General features: G+C 42.2%; 1 protein-coding gene and 1 long non-coding RNA gene across 29 annotated transcripts in view; one reads left to right on the forward strand and one right to left on the reverse strand.

The window, feature by feature from the left end:
• Nucleotides 1–15,147, reverse strand: part of NRXN3 (neurexin 3) — a 1,990,994-nt gene that overhangs the window by 570,410 nt on the left and 1,405,437 nt on the right. The gene's annotated exons all lie outside the window — the stretch shown is intronic.
• Nucleotides 395–6,012, forward strand: LOC138260158 (uncharacterized). The gene is made up of 2 exons (XR_011198820.1): nucleotides 395–861; nucleotides 1,268–6,012. It is a non-coding gene; the product is annotated as an uncharacterized lncRNA (long non-coding RNA).

Consider the following 15,147-nt stretch of genomic DNA (forward strand, 5'->3'; position numbering starts at 1 on the left):
TAAACCACTTCGACACAAAAGTGGGTCAATTGCACTAATAAATACGCATAGGCCAAAACAGACGAGTGTGTTATTTGTCCGTCAGCAGCTCTGAAGTCTGTCATCTGTGCCCCTGATTTTTAACAGAGGTGTATCAGGGGTTCCGGCTGAAGCCGAAGTTGCCGTCTTCGTCCAGTGACAACTTCTGGGAGCCTCGGTGGTTTCACGCAGTGCTTCGGTTGTTCACCCTCGGCCCCCTGTGCCCTCCCGTCACCAGCCCTTCAGCACGGCTCTGACTGCACTGATGGGTGCTCAGACGGCCTCTAGCTCAGCTTAGACTCAGAGGGTCTCTTCCGTCCGCCAGGGAACGAGCGGCTTCCGGGTCAGGTCAGATTCCTAGACTGCAGGAGAGGAAGCCATAGAGTACAGCAAAAGCTCAGAGGGGGCGGGGATGTGGGAAGAAAGGAGGAGTGAAGGAGGAAAATACGTCGGTGGAGCCGCCAGCCCCAAAAGAAGCCGATTAACGGCGCGCAATAAGGGAGAAAGAAGAGGCAGGACCGAGGGGGGAAATAAGCAACGATGTAAAGGCAAAAGATAGGAAAATAGGGAGAGGAATGAAAAAAAGAGGGAAGGAGAAAGCAGACAAGAGAGGGGCAAAGGACGCTGGGAAGCAAGAAAGTAATGGAGGAGGTAAAAGGGAATGGAAAGATGGAAAGAAAGTGGGTGCATAAAAAGTAAGACAAAAAAAGGAAACGGGGAGAAAGGGAGAGGGAGCCTCAAAGAGTGGAAAAAAGAGCGAACTGAAGACGAGTAAACAAGGTCTGAAGGGAAAGCGCCTGGAGTGAGGGATAAAAGGATTGAAGCGGCAACGGAGGAAGGGAGGTAAGGTGAGGGAGGGGTGGTGGGCACAGAGCACGGGAAGGTAGGATGGGGAAGAGAAGGGAAAGGAGGGGGGAGGGCGGAGAGCACGAAGAGACCGGCACAGAAATAGGGTGAGCTACACCAAGGTGAAAGGGAAATATATGAAGTATCCTCCAGCAGAGAGCAAGGGAGGAGTGTGAGAAAGAGCGCGAGTTAAAGACATAGATGGTACAAGCTGAGTGCGCGCGGCATTCTGAACAAGAAAAGGGGGAGGGGCATTATTCCTGTAGATTGTTAAAACAGGGCTGCTAGCAGCATGCAGCGTATCCCGCGGAGGTTTGCAAATGAATCAGCCGTGCTAACTTTACACTACATTTTCATATGTCCTGGAAGAGCCCTAACTGTCCTCGACTTTTTGTTTTTGCAGAGTCTCCAATCAACATGCAGCCTTCCGATCTGGTCCAGGAGTCTCAGGCTCCCAGAGGCTGCTCCCTGGGGATTCAGAGAGACAGCTCCGAGTGTCCGTCGCAGAGGCACACCCCGCGTGGACGGATTACGTAGGCCCCGCTGAGGATCAGGGAATATGACCTTTGTCTGATGTGTACTATTGACGAAGACTCATCTGATAAACTGAATGAAACCGCGATGAAGTTCCGTTTTGGTGTTGAAACGCGTTGCCTGAGCAGATGTTGGATGATTACTGAAAGATTAAGTTATAGCCAATTTTGGATTGAAACAATTTAATGGCTCCTGCTTTATTGGAAATCTAGGAAGGAGAAAAGGCCCTCAAGAAATGCGTCAATGTCAACTTATTTTTGAAGATTCAAAAGAATTTCTTTGGACTCCTTTTTGTATTTGCTATTGTTATTTGGGTGTGGTCTCGTAGCACTAAGGCAATTCAGAGGATACATGCTGCATTTTCAAACTGTGAGTAATTACACCCGTGCAGCGGTTCTTCTGCCAGTACTGCTTTCTCCAGTGGTTTCAGTCTTCCAGTCTGATCCAGTTGTCTCAGGCTCCCAAAGCCTTCAAACTAGTATGAACTCTCAAACGCCCATCTTCAACATCCCCCTCTTTTAAGTTATTTTCAGAAACTATCAAGCAAACACCAACACTTCTTACACAAGCAACTTACCTTTTTCCCCTTTTGTATCTATTCAGATCAGTCCATTCCTACACTAAACTCTACTAAACACACAAGAAACCAAGAGCATAAACTTAACCCAGTTCAAGGAAAAACACTTATTACTAATCTACCAGCTAATAAACTTTAATCTTGGGTTCCGGAGTAGTGTGCTACTTGCTGCGAAGCATTTAAATGCCTATAGCAAGCGCTACATAAATACAATTTACAATTACAACAAGCCTCCTTTTTTCAGTCGTTTCTTCACATGCCCCTATCCAGGAATATTTTTTAGGGGCCAATGCTCCCAGTAATGATAGCAACCTAAAAGTAGGGTGCAGTGGGTACATTTCTTCTCTGAAATGTTCATGGGAAATATACAATTTCTTGTATTCATCGCAAATCTGGCATTTTATTAATAGTAGTTTTCTGCTTAGAAGAATATTTGCAAGCATGGCATGTTATTGGTCAAATGCTTATGATCTTTAAAGGCTACACAACAAGAAATCTTGTGATTCTCCTCCAAACCAGTGCATAATTGAGCATTTAAGTAGATGTTGAATAATGGTCACAACCTTAAGGGGGCATCCAGTGAAAGATGACACTACACGCCTCAAATCCCAAGCGGATATCATGAAAAAGGAGCCTTCGGTAATCCCGATTACATTGGCATTCAAGCTGTGCCTACTCCCTAAACAGTCCTGGTCACCTGTACGCCGTCGGGGTGCTATGGGAAGGTAATTTTTAGGGTAGGGAGTGGAACCTTAAATTAGTAACAGTTCAGTCTCTTAAGAGTACGCAAACATCCATAAAGGAATCCCAGCCTGCAATATTTATCCAGAACCATCTATCTCTCTTTGTTGCTGGTATTTCCAAATCCAACATTATACCTTCTGTATGCCTCTGCAGGAACTGCTGACAGGAACAGATTTAATAAAACAACACTTCCGGTGGCTGTGCTCCCTTTCAGAACACCCAAACATAGTATATCTTTATCTAAAATTTGCTATTTTTCCATGAGCTTCCTAGAGTAGTAACGTTTCTAACCATGTGTGATATTGTTCTTAGATTTGTGTCAGTAGAGAAGCATTATAACCCCGTGGAGAAGTGTTAATACTTACCTAATTAAAGTAGGAGATCCCATCCTGAAAAGTGGTCATAGGATTCCATGGTGGACCCTAAGAAATGGGGGCTTTCTCATTATATGTAGGAACGTTCTCTGCTCATAAGTGATGCACAGTTTCATAAAATGCACCACAACTTCCAAGCTCCGGATACTTATAAGGCATTCAGAATGATCATATAAGGTGTTGCACAGAGCAATGCAAGCTTCTTGTGCATGTCATACAGAGGGACACTGAAATTATGCACCAGAGGAGGAACACATATGTGGCAGAGTTGACCAAATTATGCGGCAAGGAAAGGGACATTATGCAGACTAATGCAGGACATTCTGTGTTAGTATCATCTCACCATTTGGCATTTTACATATCTTACACAATCTGGACAAAGGTTTCATCTCCTGGTACAATTTTGACACTCAAATACAGAAATCAGAAAGGTGACCAGCCAACCTTTGTGAAGGCCTTTCCATTGCACAGCACCATGTGTTGCAGTGTTTTTAGTGACCTTTGATCGGCTTTAGTTTAAACTAAAGGTTCTTTTTTGCTGACGTCTGCAGATTATACAGTAGATGGTGGATTATGTGACAAAAGCAGCAAAACCATAATTATGTGGAAAATGCCTCTGTTGCAAAATTACATATTTCCTGTGACCTTGGTCATACCTCATGTGAACAGACAGTGCGAAATACAGACAAGTATAATACCTCTTGGCCTCTCAGCGGTGGCTACAGTGTACTACAGCAACACAAAAGGATGATGGACGGAGTGCTGAACAATGCAAACACTCACCCCCAATCACAGATTTGGGTTTAATCCATTGTTCTTTTGCTCACCATGCCACCCCAGTTTGGACCCAGCCATATGCAAATCAGTCTTGACCCTGACGTGGGTCCCGTGCTTGCTATGCCACCAGATTCAAGCTAGCCTGGCTGATGAAGGGTGATACCCTGAAACCGGTCCCAGGATGCTTGTTTCTGGTCCAGGGAGGACCTGGCCTGGCAGTTCGGGCTGGACTGTTCCCATGCGGAACAGGGTCAAGACTGATTTGCATATGACTGGGTCTGGGCTGGAATGGCGTGGCAAGCAAAAAAACTGATGGATTAAACCAACTCTGTGACTGGGGGTGAATGCTTGATTTGTTCTGTATTCCGTCCATCTTCTGTTGTTTTTGCATTTGTTGCCCCAAAGTGGGAAGGGTATGCCCAGACGTGGGTCCCGTGCTTGCCATGCCACCAGATTCAGCTAGCCTGGCTGATGAAGGGTGATACCCTGAAACCGGTCCCAGGACGCTTGTTTCTGGTCCAGGGAGGACCTGGCCTGGCAGTTCGGGCTGGACTGTTCCCTTGGGGAACAGGGTCAAGACTGATTTGCACATGGCTGGGTCTGAGCTGGAATGGCATGGCAAGCAAAAAAACTGATGGATTAAACCCAGTTCTGTGACTGGGGGTGAATGTTTGATTTGTTCTGCATTCCGTCCATCTTCTGTTGTTTTTACAGTGTACTACAGACCTAATAAAAGTATTGTAATTCTGAAAGAAACTGTCCAGCTCAGGAATGGCCTGACTAATGTGCATCTTTGGTGCTGCCCATTAAAAGCACATCATCCTTCTTAGATGGTACTGCTCCATTAGCAAGCCAGATGGAAACTTCAATTAAAAAGTCTGCTTAAACCTTGTAGCTGAAAATAGCGAAATTCCTAATCTTATTCCTCTTCAGAATCCTCTTGTTTCGCAAAACTGAATATTAAATTGGGCCAATATATGCACTTTTTATGGCCTGATTGGGCTATTGTAGCAAAGCAGGTTGTGGCCTCTGTAAAAAGTAACTGATTGACAAGCTTCAAAAGGTAAAGATTCAGGCAGCCAGACCCTGACGGTGTACATGCAAGCATGGACACACTAAAGTGAAGCTTGAATACTCTCCACTGGCTACTGCTGAACCTGGGATCAAGTCTAAAATACGTTATTTGATGCGCAAAACGTACTGGGGCAAAGGTAAAAATGTGTCTTTTCTTTGATGCAGCCAGAAAAGGCACCCCTTGTGAGCTTACCTGAAAAAAACCCATCACTGTTTAAGAGAAAAAAGAGATGGAAGATCCTCGGGGTGCTTAGGTACTGGACCAATGTCAGCCCTTGTCTCGCTCTGAAGGCACCGTGGCCTAGATGACATTTAGCCCTATACAAAAGTTCTACACAAATAATACCGCCCCTGTGTACATTTGGTTGAAAAAAAGTAATGCGAGTGTACAGTAAAGATTTGTTTAAATATATGCCTTTTAGGAAGGACGCAACGTGCTTTCTGACTAACTGTGGAACATGGTAAAAACAGTAAGGTGCCTAAGATCAAACAGTATAGTTAAAGGGTGAAGCCAAGATTACAACCCAAGGAATTAACCTAACGTCTACACCGCATTAAAATCCTTTCCACCCACACAATCTTACAAAACAATGAGCACAATGCCCTTCGATACACACGCATAAAAGTATTTTATTATTTAAATAAAATGACTAGTCAGTTAATGGTATCAATGCGCTATTACTCTCCTACCACATCTACTACTATGTTTTCTATTTCTTTCCATTCCCTCATTACGTGTCATCTAAATTGGGACCGTTAAGATATGTGAATGTAACTTTGAAACTCTGAAAAACATACATTTTTGCATCTCAGTCCTAAAAATTCCTATGCTAATTCTTTGTGACTAAAACAGTTCTCCTCGTCGAAATGAAGGAGTGCTACACCAAATATACTTATCTTCTCTTCATCGCACCCCTGTACTGGCACTCATGTTTACAGATCAGCTTCTCTGTGTGTTATATTTATTCCAATGTGAAACCGCTTCATATAAAGGAACCATTTTCAACAGAAATCTAATTAAAAATATGTGTGCATTCATAGTTTTATATTAAAAAAATCACATCTTGATTCCTGGCAAACCTGTATTTCATTTCTCTTTGTTCATCCTTCCACTATGTGTTTGTTTTCCCTCTCGTGCTGTTGTTTAATGTCTAATATGGAAAAATAAGCGCTGGTCCCAAAAATGAGGGCCAGTCAACTCCACTGGAAAACCACTGGCTCGAATTAAGAACTGCAAAACTTGAACATGGTCTGGTCGAGCTCCCATAAGCCCACCCTTTGCTAAGGCCTTATGTCATCAGTATTCATTTCTGTGGTCAGGGTGGGCTGGTAAAGTGTTGCTATTTTTACATTTTCCAAAGGTGTATCTTCTTGGGTCAGATATACACGTTGCAAAATATGGTTGCCAATTACCCACTGACGTTTTGAAACCAGTAATTTATTTTACAAACCGACATATGATTTAATAGGTTGCTTCACAAAATAAGGAATCGGTATAGGGGGCAGAATGACCTGTCTATTTAATATTCATTAACACAGGTTACATATAGTGACTCCCTCTGGTTTTCTTTGACAAGAATGAAGGAGGCCTACCCGGGACAGCATAACACCATCCCCGTATAGGTATTTAAAAAAGGAAAGTTTTTTAAAGCAGCCTGAGTTTCCTGGATTCAGGACGGAAACAGAACTGATTTAAAAAAATGTTTTTTCATTTTGAAAAACTTTACCGAGAGTTGGCAGTGGACTACTGCCTACTCTCCCTGGATCTACTATCCCAGTCACCAAGGGTGAAGGGGTCCAAAGTACAGGTGTGTGAAATTTGCGTAGTTTGCTTCTGCGTAATCATGTGAAATTTTAACATTACATGAAACTACATATAAATATATGAAATACAAATCTATCATTTAGTGCTATATTTTAGCGTTAAGTGAACTCTTGCATCAATTTTTAAAACAAAGACACATTCACTGCTGAAACAAAAGTATAAACAACAAAAGCACCATGAAGAACATCAGTTTGCACGCTGTTGTTCCCATGAATTCGCAAATTTTACAGCACATGGCAGGTAATCACACAAGTTTTAACAGCATAATGTTGGGAATTTCGCGTAACTAGCATAATGTGAAATTCACAAATTTACAAACATTACACCAACATGATTTTAATTTCACCCAGACCTAGTCCAAAGGGTGTCCTTCCCCCTTTCCAAATCTGCTATGACCCCAATTTGCGATTGAAATTTGGGTTGCTAAACATGTTAACCTCCCAGATCTGTCATCTTTATCTGTTGGTGTGGAGAACTGGAGCCCAGATGTGACTTACATTGTTACCTGTCTATCATCTGCCTGCCCCGAGTAGTTGTCTACCTTGTGGTCCTGCGGGTGTGCAGAAGTGGAGTCCAAATGTGACTGGCATTGGGTAGTTGTCTATCATCTGGATCCGTTGATGTATGGAACTGGAGCCTAGACTTGGCTGGCATTTTGTAATTGTAGAACATCCTGATCTGTTGTTGTCTGGAACTGGAGCCCAGATGTGACTTGCATTGGGTAGTTGTTTACCATGAGTCCCTGATGGAGTGTAGAAGTGGATCCCAGATGTGTCTGGCATTGAGTAGTTGTATACCTTCTGGATCTATTGGTGGGTAGAGCTAGATTTCAGACATGACTGTCATTGGGTAGTTGTTGATCATCTGATTAGCTTAGTTGTTGGAGCCCTCATATGGTTTGCATTAGGTAGTTGTACAACATGTGAACCTTCTGGTGTGTGAACTTGAAAACAGCAAAACGAATTGGTTATAAGACTATGCGGTCCATATAGAGTTTGGCAGATGCAGAACAACTGCAAAAAATCAGTTGATGTAGTGTCCACACTATTTCGAATGCATTCATGGGTCTGAAAATGTGCTATAGATAGAGTAGAAAAGGCAGCCACCAATGTTTGGTGGTTCATACTCATTGTTCAAATTCTAAATAACCCCAAAGTCTTCAGCAAGGGATGGGGTATGAGCTGCCTACCAGAGTGAAAATGTAAAGGGTAGCAATGAGTGCCTTAAACTCTAGGCAGCAGGAGCTTCCATGTGCTAGGTCAGCAAAAGATAAAGAAAAAGATGGTCATTGGTGGGCGCGCCAATATTTATTCCACAAAGCAGAAGGGTGAAATAACAAGGTAGGACAGATAAATCTTTGCGCAGGTCAAAAAGCCATTGTTTTTACATTGATCTCTCAAGCCAGAGGGAGAAGAGACTGGGGACGGATGCTAGGCAATCAATTTTAAAGTAATAGAAGCATTGGGACCATTGATCTATGGATTTCGTAGCAGTGATAATGGAGTTTCTGAACCCTGCAAGTTAATGACCGGCTAACTTTCTCAGTGCTGTATGGATTAGACTTTTCACAAACGGCCAATGGTGTGAATCACATCCTGCTCCAAGGAACATCTGGATGGCCCATATTGCATTAAGGGAAAATGAATTGACTGAGCAAATCGGTCTCTAGATACCAACCTAGCTACTTTTCTGATAATATGAAGGGTAACTGGCTGGAAGCGTGGCCTCAGAGGTAAGTTGATAGCTGGGACACAACATCTTCGGAGTTTTACATGAAACACGTGGGTTTTTGATGACTTATCTGTAAAAAGCACTATAAACAAAATGTATAATAGCTGTGGTCGGAGAGGAACTGAAAATTATAGCAGGAACATTGTACAAAAACCCACTTGAGGGTAGGATGTGAAACAAGTTTTGGTGATTGAAAATAGAATAATGCAAAATAGCCATATGGTCACAGTGACAATTAATATATTGTATACACTTTAATATCCCAAACAAGCCAAAATGATTCCTGATAGAGATGTCAATGCATTTGTGGTAGGACATGTACCATCACAACTGTGAAATATGAATTGAGATGATAATCAACCAAAAATAGTAATATCGCTGGTCCAGCAATTTATATATCTAAATCACCACAAACAATCAATCAACAGTGAATTAAAGCTTAAACAAATGTATTTTTTTAAAACATATTTCTAACGAACAAATTATTACATTGAACTTTGTGCAATGATTGATTTATATGGTTTTAATTCACTGAACTCAGTGAGAGGACTCTGATATCTGTGAACAAGAACTAGTGTGGTTGAAATGTTTTGATTACTCGTGCTTTAAAAGAACACATCTTTTGGGTTAACACTCTCTTGTGAGTGTGTTTTTGAAATGTCTTGGGGAGCATCCCTGAGAAATAGCACGGATGATTGGCATAGAGGTTCTCATGATCCAAGATGCATCTCCTAACATTGATCACAAATGTGAGCACTGTATAATATTTAAAGCAGAGTTGGGCGGAATTCGTGGAGTTTGATTTGGCAGAGTCCCACTGAATAACATTAAAATTCGTTGAGATTCTGCGGAATTCCGTGATGGAGCAGAGTATGCAATTTGTGCTATTTTCTTAGTGCATCTGTGCATCCAAAATCAATGTGAGTTTGAATTTAGTGCTAAGAAAATACCGCAGTCAAATACCACTCCGTGCCATTATTACTATGCAGAGATTAAAACTTTTAGGGACAGATGTACGAAAGGAATTAGCATTCCTAACAAACTGAATTGCAATTTCGGTCCGTTATGAAATGCTAAATTGCCTTTTCAGATATATAAAGGCCAATAGGGAATTGCAAAATGTGATTTCTATGCAGGAGAGAATGCATTTTACAATTCTCAAATAGGAAATCGCAAATAGGAAAGTCCTATTTGCGATTTCCTAAGGACACCTACATAGCATTTCCTAAATGCGAAATTGGCATTTAGGAAATGCTACTGCCATCAACTCCAAGTCAATGGTAACCATGTGCAATTTAAAAAAATGCATTTTTTAAAGTGCCATATAGCGCGCAAATGCCCCCTAGAACATTTGTGTGCTTTACAGATGCACCACTTTTTTGGGGTGCATCAAGTGGGGCAGCAGGCCCTTAGGCACCCTTGGGTTTGCATTTCCTAATTTGCGATTTCCTTCTAGGAAATCGCAAATTCGGAAATGCAAAACCATTCGTACCTATGAACCTTTAGGCCCTTAGGAACTAATGGTGTAGCATTCCTTAAATAGCGATTTCCTAATATGATAATATGATTTCCTAGTATGTAGGAATCACTATTAGGTATTCTCTACTTTTGTACATTTCATTTTGCATTTCATAAATAGCCATTTCTTAGTATTTGCTATTTGGATAATGCAAAATAGGAATTTCGTACTTCTGGCCCTAAATCACTGCAGAGTAGGTAAGGGCACCACCGCTGAGTGGTATGTAGTGGTTTCCAAAGTTTAGAAACCATTGTATATTTCCCTTACATACTCTGCAGTCATTAAAACTTCCAATCACTGCAGAGTATGTGTGCAGAGTTTCTAAACTTTAGAACCACTGCATATCACTCGGCACCTTCTGCAGTGATGAACATTTTTAATCACTGCAGAGTTTGGGCGCCAATTGGTATTCAGTGGTTTCTAAACATTAGAAACCACTGCATAACTTTCAATTCTGCCAGCAGAGTGGCAGAATTTTAATTCACCAGTATTTTTGTGTTACAAGAGTTATGCGGAATTCTTAAAATTCCTCCAATTCCGCCAGAGGAAATGAAAATTCCACCCAGATCTAAGTAAACAACACTTACGTCATGATCTTCAGACATCCTACCAATTGCTATACTGACACCGACATATCAATGGCAATGTCCCCAAAACCTTAATAGTATCGACTACTGAGTTAATTAGTTTAACAGCCTAATGTATTTTACAAGGCCTCTGTAATTTACAAAGATATGTCAATGCAATTTACACGCAGGGCTTCCAACACTATGCGATTCTGCAGGAGCAGTGTTTCCTGCATAAGTATTGCTTTGCCACATAAGCCACCGTCTGCAGCATAATTTGCAGTTTTGACATTTGTTGTTGTTTCAGCTCAAATAGATCAAAAGTTACTAAAGAAATTGCCAAAACATGGTTCCGCGAAATGGCAGACCCATGCAGAGGTTAACTGGTGATCTTTCAGTTTCTGATTGCTGCATTCAAGTGTTAAATTGGTTCTAATGCGGTAGAACTTTCCATGGAAAGCATTAGTAGGCATTGAAATGACAAAATAACAAACTAATGCTGTGAGAGATTATTCCACATTATGTGCCAAAATTTGTCATTTCCGGACACATCATTTTGTCAGTGTTGTTGAATAATTTGGCCGTACACTGCCACAGAATTCCAGCGGCCATGCTTGTACAGATCTGTTGTAGATTTGTACTTTCACGGTGGGAATACCTTTCTGTATATTTTCGAATACCTGTAGTGTGGTCATTTACAGTAATAAAACTCAAAGAAGCAATGTGACGCTCAAAAGGCACTTAAATCGCAACAATTATGACTTTTCCAGCATTACCGTTTTCCCTTGAGAGGGGCGAGCACAGGTTCTTCCCATTAAACAGATCTAAAGAGAATGTCTGTGAGCAAGATCGAATAACTGGGATTCCAGGCCAGGCCTTACCGGCTTGTGAGAAGCAGCCCCAAAACATGCTGATGTGGCCAGGAGAAGACGCATTCTCACCTGCGGCTGTCTGCTGACTCAGCAGAACGCAGCACGTTGGTAAAGGGGATGCGGAAAGAATGAGGCTGCAGGGAAAATCACATTCATCACCTGCTCGAAGGAAGAAGATAAAGGGGGAAATCTATAAAAGGAACGAGGAGGCAGTTCATTTTTAATTCGCAGGTTTGTATACGGGCCCTGCCTACAGCAGCATTTCACCCAGAGATAGCTAGGCCAGTCCCACCCAGGTCCCGAACGCATCTTGTTTCGGATTCCAACGCGGTTCTGTTGCAGAGGCGGGCTGGCCTGCGTGGAAATCTAGAGACTGGCTGATGGTTCAAGGTTTCTTAAAGATCAGAAGTTCTGAGACATGTCAGTCACATTTGAGGTGAGCATTTGTGGACAGGTAAGACCAAGAAGCAGTCAGCCACGTGGCATGCGAGATGCTCAAAGGCTGCCAGGATGGCAACAATGGCTGCCACGTGTCAGGCACACATCTGATAGGGTCAACGAAGTCGTCAGTCGCATGTCGAGTAAACTTTTATATGTACTGCTAATCCCAAGGTACTTTTAAGGCCTGGGATATGCCCCTATGGTAAGGTAGAAACTGACTACCAGGTTAGATTCTTAAAGACATTAGGTGTGTGATAGAAACTGCATCTTTAGTTGGTTGACATGCTGACTGTTATCATCTAGGAAACCCTGGAGGAGCCGAACAGGAAAGGTTTCTCTCAGTGCTGTGGTGTCAGGGGTAACAGATGTGGGAGGCATTACAGTAGCAATGCACTCGATCTTTCAGTCATGCTGGGTCTGAGTGGAGTTGTCAACGTTTGATCCCAGCAAAGCACCCGGTTTGAGCTGGCGAACAGGCTCAGGAGACATGTAGATGTAGGATTATGCCGTACTCCTAATAGAGTGGAGTCTCACAGCAGGAATTCGAAGTCCATGATGACCCTGAGACTTCGGGGAACATGGGCAAGTCAACAAGTCTTTGGAAATCAATTGGAGGGATGATAGTGTCCTTCCAGCAGCAGGTAGCAGGGCAACAAGTAGAAAAGCAGTCCTTCCAGATAAGCCATCAGTTGAGTCCTTTGAGCAGCACAGCAATCCTTCTGACAGGGGTACAGTTCAAGATACAGGAGTGACTGTTTTGGTGTGGTCAGACACCCAGTACTTATACCCTACTGTACCTTTGAGGTGGGAGAGACTTCCAAGAAGTGCACAAGTAGCTCTTTCAACCCAGTCCTGTCTACCAAGCAATCTGTGGGGAGTAATCAGTCCTTTGTGTGGGGCCAAGCCACTACCCTTTGAAATGTAAGTGTGAGACCCTCCCTCCCTACCAGTCCAGGAAGGGCCATCAGAATGCAGATGTATGTAGATGGGTGCTCAGCTATACCTAACCTCACGGTGTTTGTGGCTGTCTGGGGGGAATGCACAAACCTTAGCTATCACCAAGTTCAGACCTGTGCTAAAGACATGCTGTAAGGCACAAAATGCAGTAAGAGCAGAGAAATGTCCACTTTTTAAAAGGGGTATTTTTTTAAATAGTAATGCTAAATCCGACTTTACTCGTAAAGAGGATTAATCATTACCATTTCAAAGACATGAAACATGATGTAACTAGTACTTTCTGATCAAGAAGTACAGTTTAAAATGATATTAAGGAATTCCCAATGCTGGCCTAAGAGAGGAGTAGGCCTCACATTAGTGAAATACAACTTTAGGAGGACTACCAGGACATGTAAAACTTAAAGGTATATGTCCTGCCTTTTAAATACACTGCACCTTTCCCTGTGGGTAACACAGGGCCTACCATAGTGGTGACTTGTAATTTGTAATAAAGAAGAGTTTGAGGCATGGCAAGGGGTTTTAAATGCCATGTAGAGGCGGCAGTAAACTGTGCACAAGCCCTGCAATGACAGGCCTGAGGCATGGTTAAGGACTACTTATGTGGGTGGCACAATTAGTGCTGATGGCCCACAAGTATCATTTAATATACAGGTCCTGGGAACATGTAGTGCACTTGACTAGGGACTTATATGTCCGCAAAATTTATAAGGAAGAATTCATTGATGTTATTCAAAATGACTAAGGTTTCTTTGTAATCTGTTATGGAGAAAGGCCTGCAACTGCCTGACTAGCATGGATTAGAAAAACATAACTGGGTACAGGACCATGTACCCATAAATTCTGGTGTCAGTCTAAGGTTTTTTCAGGTAAGTTCTTCCAAAACAAACCCAAAGAGATTGAACAGGAGCCACATTGTCTTGACCTGAAGTAGGCCCCAGTCTTCCACAAGGTCCTTTTCTGTCCCTGTGAGACTCATGCATAAACCTCAAGGAGACTCAACAGATTCATCAATATACACCAGCACATCTCACACACAAACATGCTACTCTCAGAAAACAAGTTTCCATTGTCTATTTTTTTAATTCCACCACTCTTTAAGGGAGAAAGTACTCTGAGCTCAGACAAGGTTAGGTTAACCCACTTCCTTCACAAATTGCTAATTTACAATTTTCTGATCAGATTCACTTCAAACGGTTTATGCAAAAAGTCTTAGAATATTTTTATTGGCTCAGTGTCCTATGTGACTCACTGCGCCAAAGCTATAAATTGAAGTGGGTTCACTGTTTCTAGTAAATTGTAGGTTGTGTTGGAGCCATTTGCATAGTGCAGAGTCTGCCATTAGTAAGGATTTGTAGTATCCATGGATTGTTAAAGATCTCATCGCAGATCGGAGTGGAAATGTCCTATGGTGACCTGTTTTTTGTGCTGTGTTTTGGTCAATCTTTATGCTTTGGAGACTATTTTAGTGAAAGAATTGCGGTAGTTGTATGCCATTATGAGAAGGTACACAATATGGACCTACAAAAAACATATGTCCACGTCACTGCTTACCACTACCTCACAGAGTAAAAATACATTTAATATTTGTACCTCAAGATACACTAAACTGTGCAAATTTGCAATGTAGTGGTTATGAAAATATAGAGGTTGCAATTTTTGTATCATGCTGTACAACACATGCAATGACCATAACACTGCAATGATAGCAATGATAATAACACTATGACCACCATAAGTATTTGGTGTTGTTTTCAAGTATGGCTAAAGGGATTTACCATGTACTTGCACATTTTCAGGTGAGCAATGTAGCCCTTGCTGGCAGTTGTTTGTGTGTGCTGTGTCTTAATGACACTGACACATAGTACAGAGAACGAAAAAAAATATAAATGACACATCATTTAAGTGTTGCCTACTGTGAATAAATATCAAAACCATGGGCCTGATTTAGAGTTTAGTGGAGAGGGTTCTCCATTGCAACTGCAACAGAGTACCCTCCCCAACAAATCCTCAGTTTACCAACCTGATTTTCAGGCAGGTGGACCATTAGTAATTCGGCAATGGCACCTACTCTGGTTCTGAAACCAACATAGCTCTCTGACGACTTGACAAAGCACAGGCCATCAAAGTTTTGCAGATTCAACCACCCACCCAATTTACAGTGGGCAGTGGAATTGCCACTTTCACTGTCCATCAATGGCAGGTAAAACCTGGTTTAAAGGGACAGTGAAAACCTGTAAATGGCCAACACGCCAGAGGAGACAACACCCATGGCATGTGGATCTTTAGTTTGTG

Source organism: Pleurodeles waltl, chromosome 9 (genome assembly GCF_031143425.1).
Source record: "Pleurodeles waltl isolate 20211129_DDA chromosome 9, aPleWal1.hap1.20221129, whole genome shotgun sequence".
NCBI lineage: Eukaryota > Metazoa > Chordata > Amphibia > Caudata > Salamandridae > Pleurodeles > Pleurodeles waltl.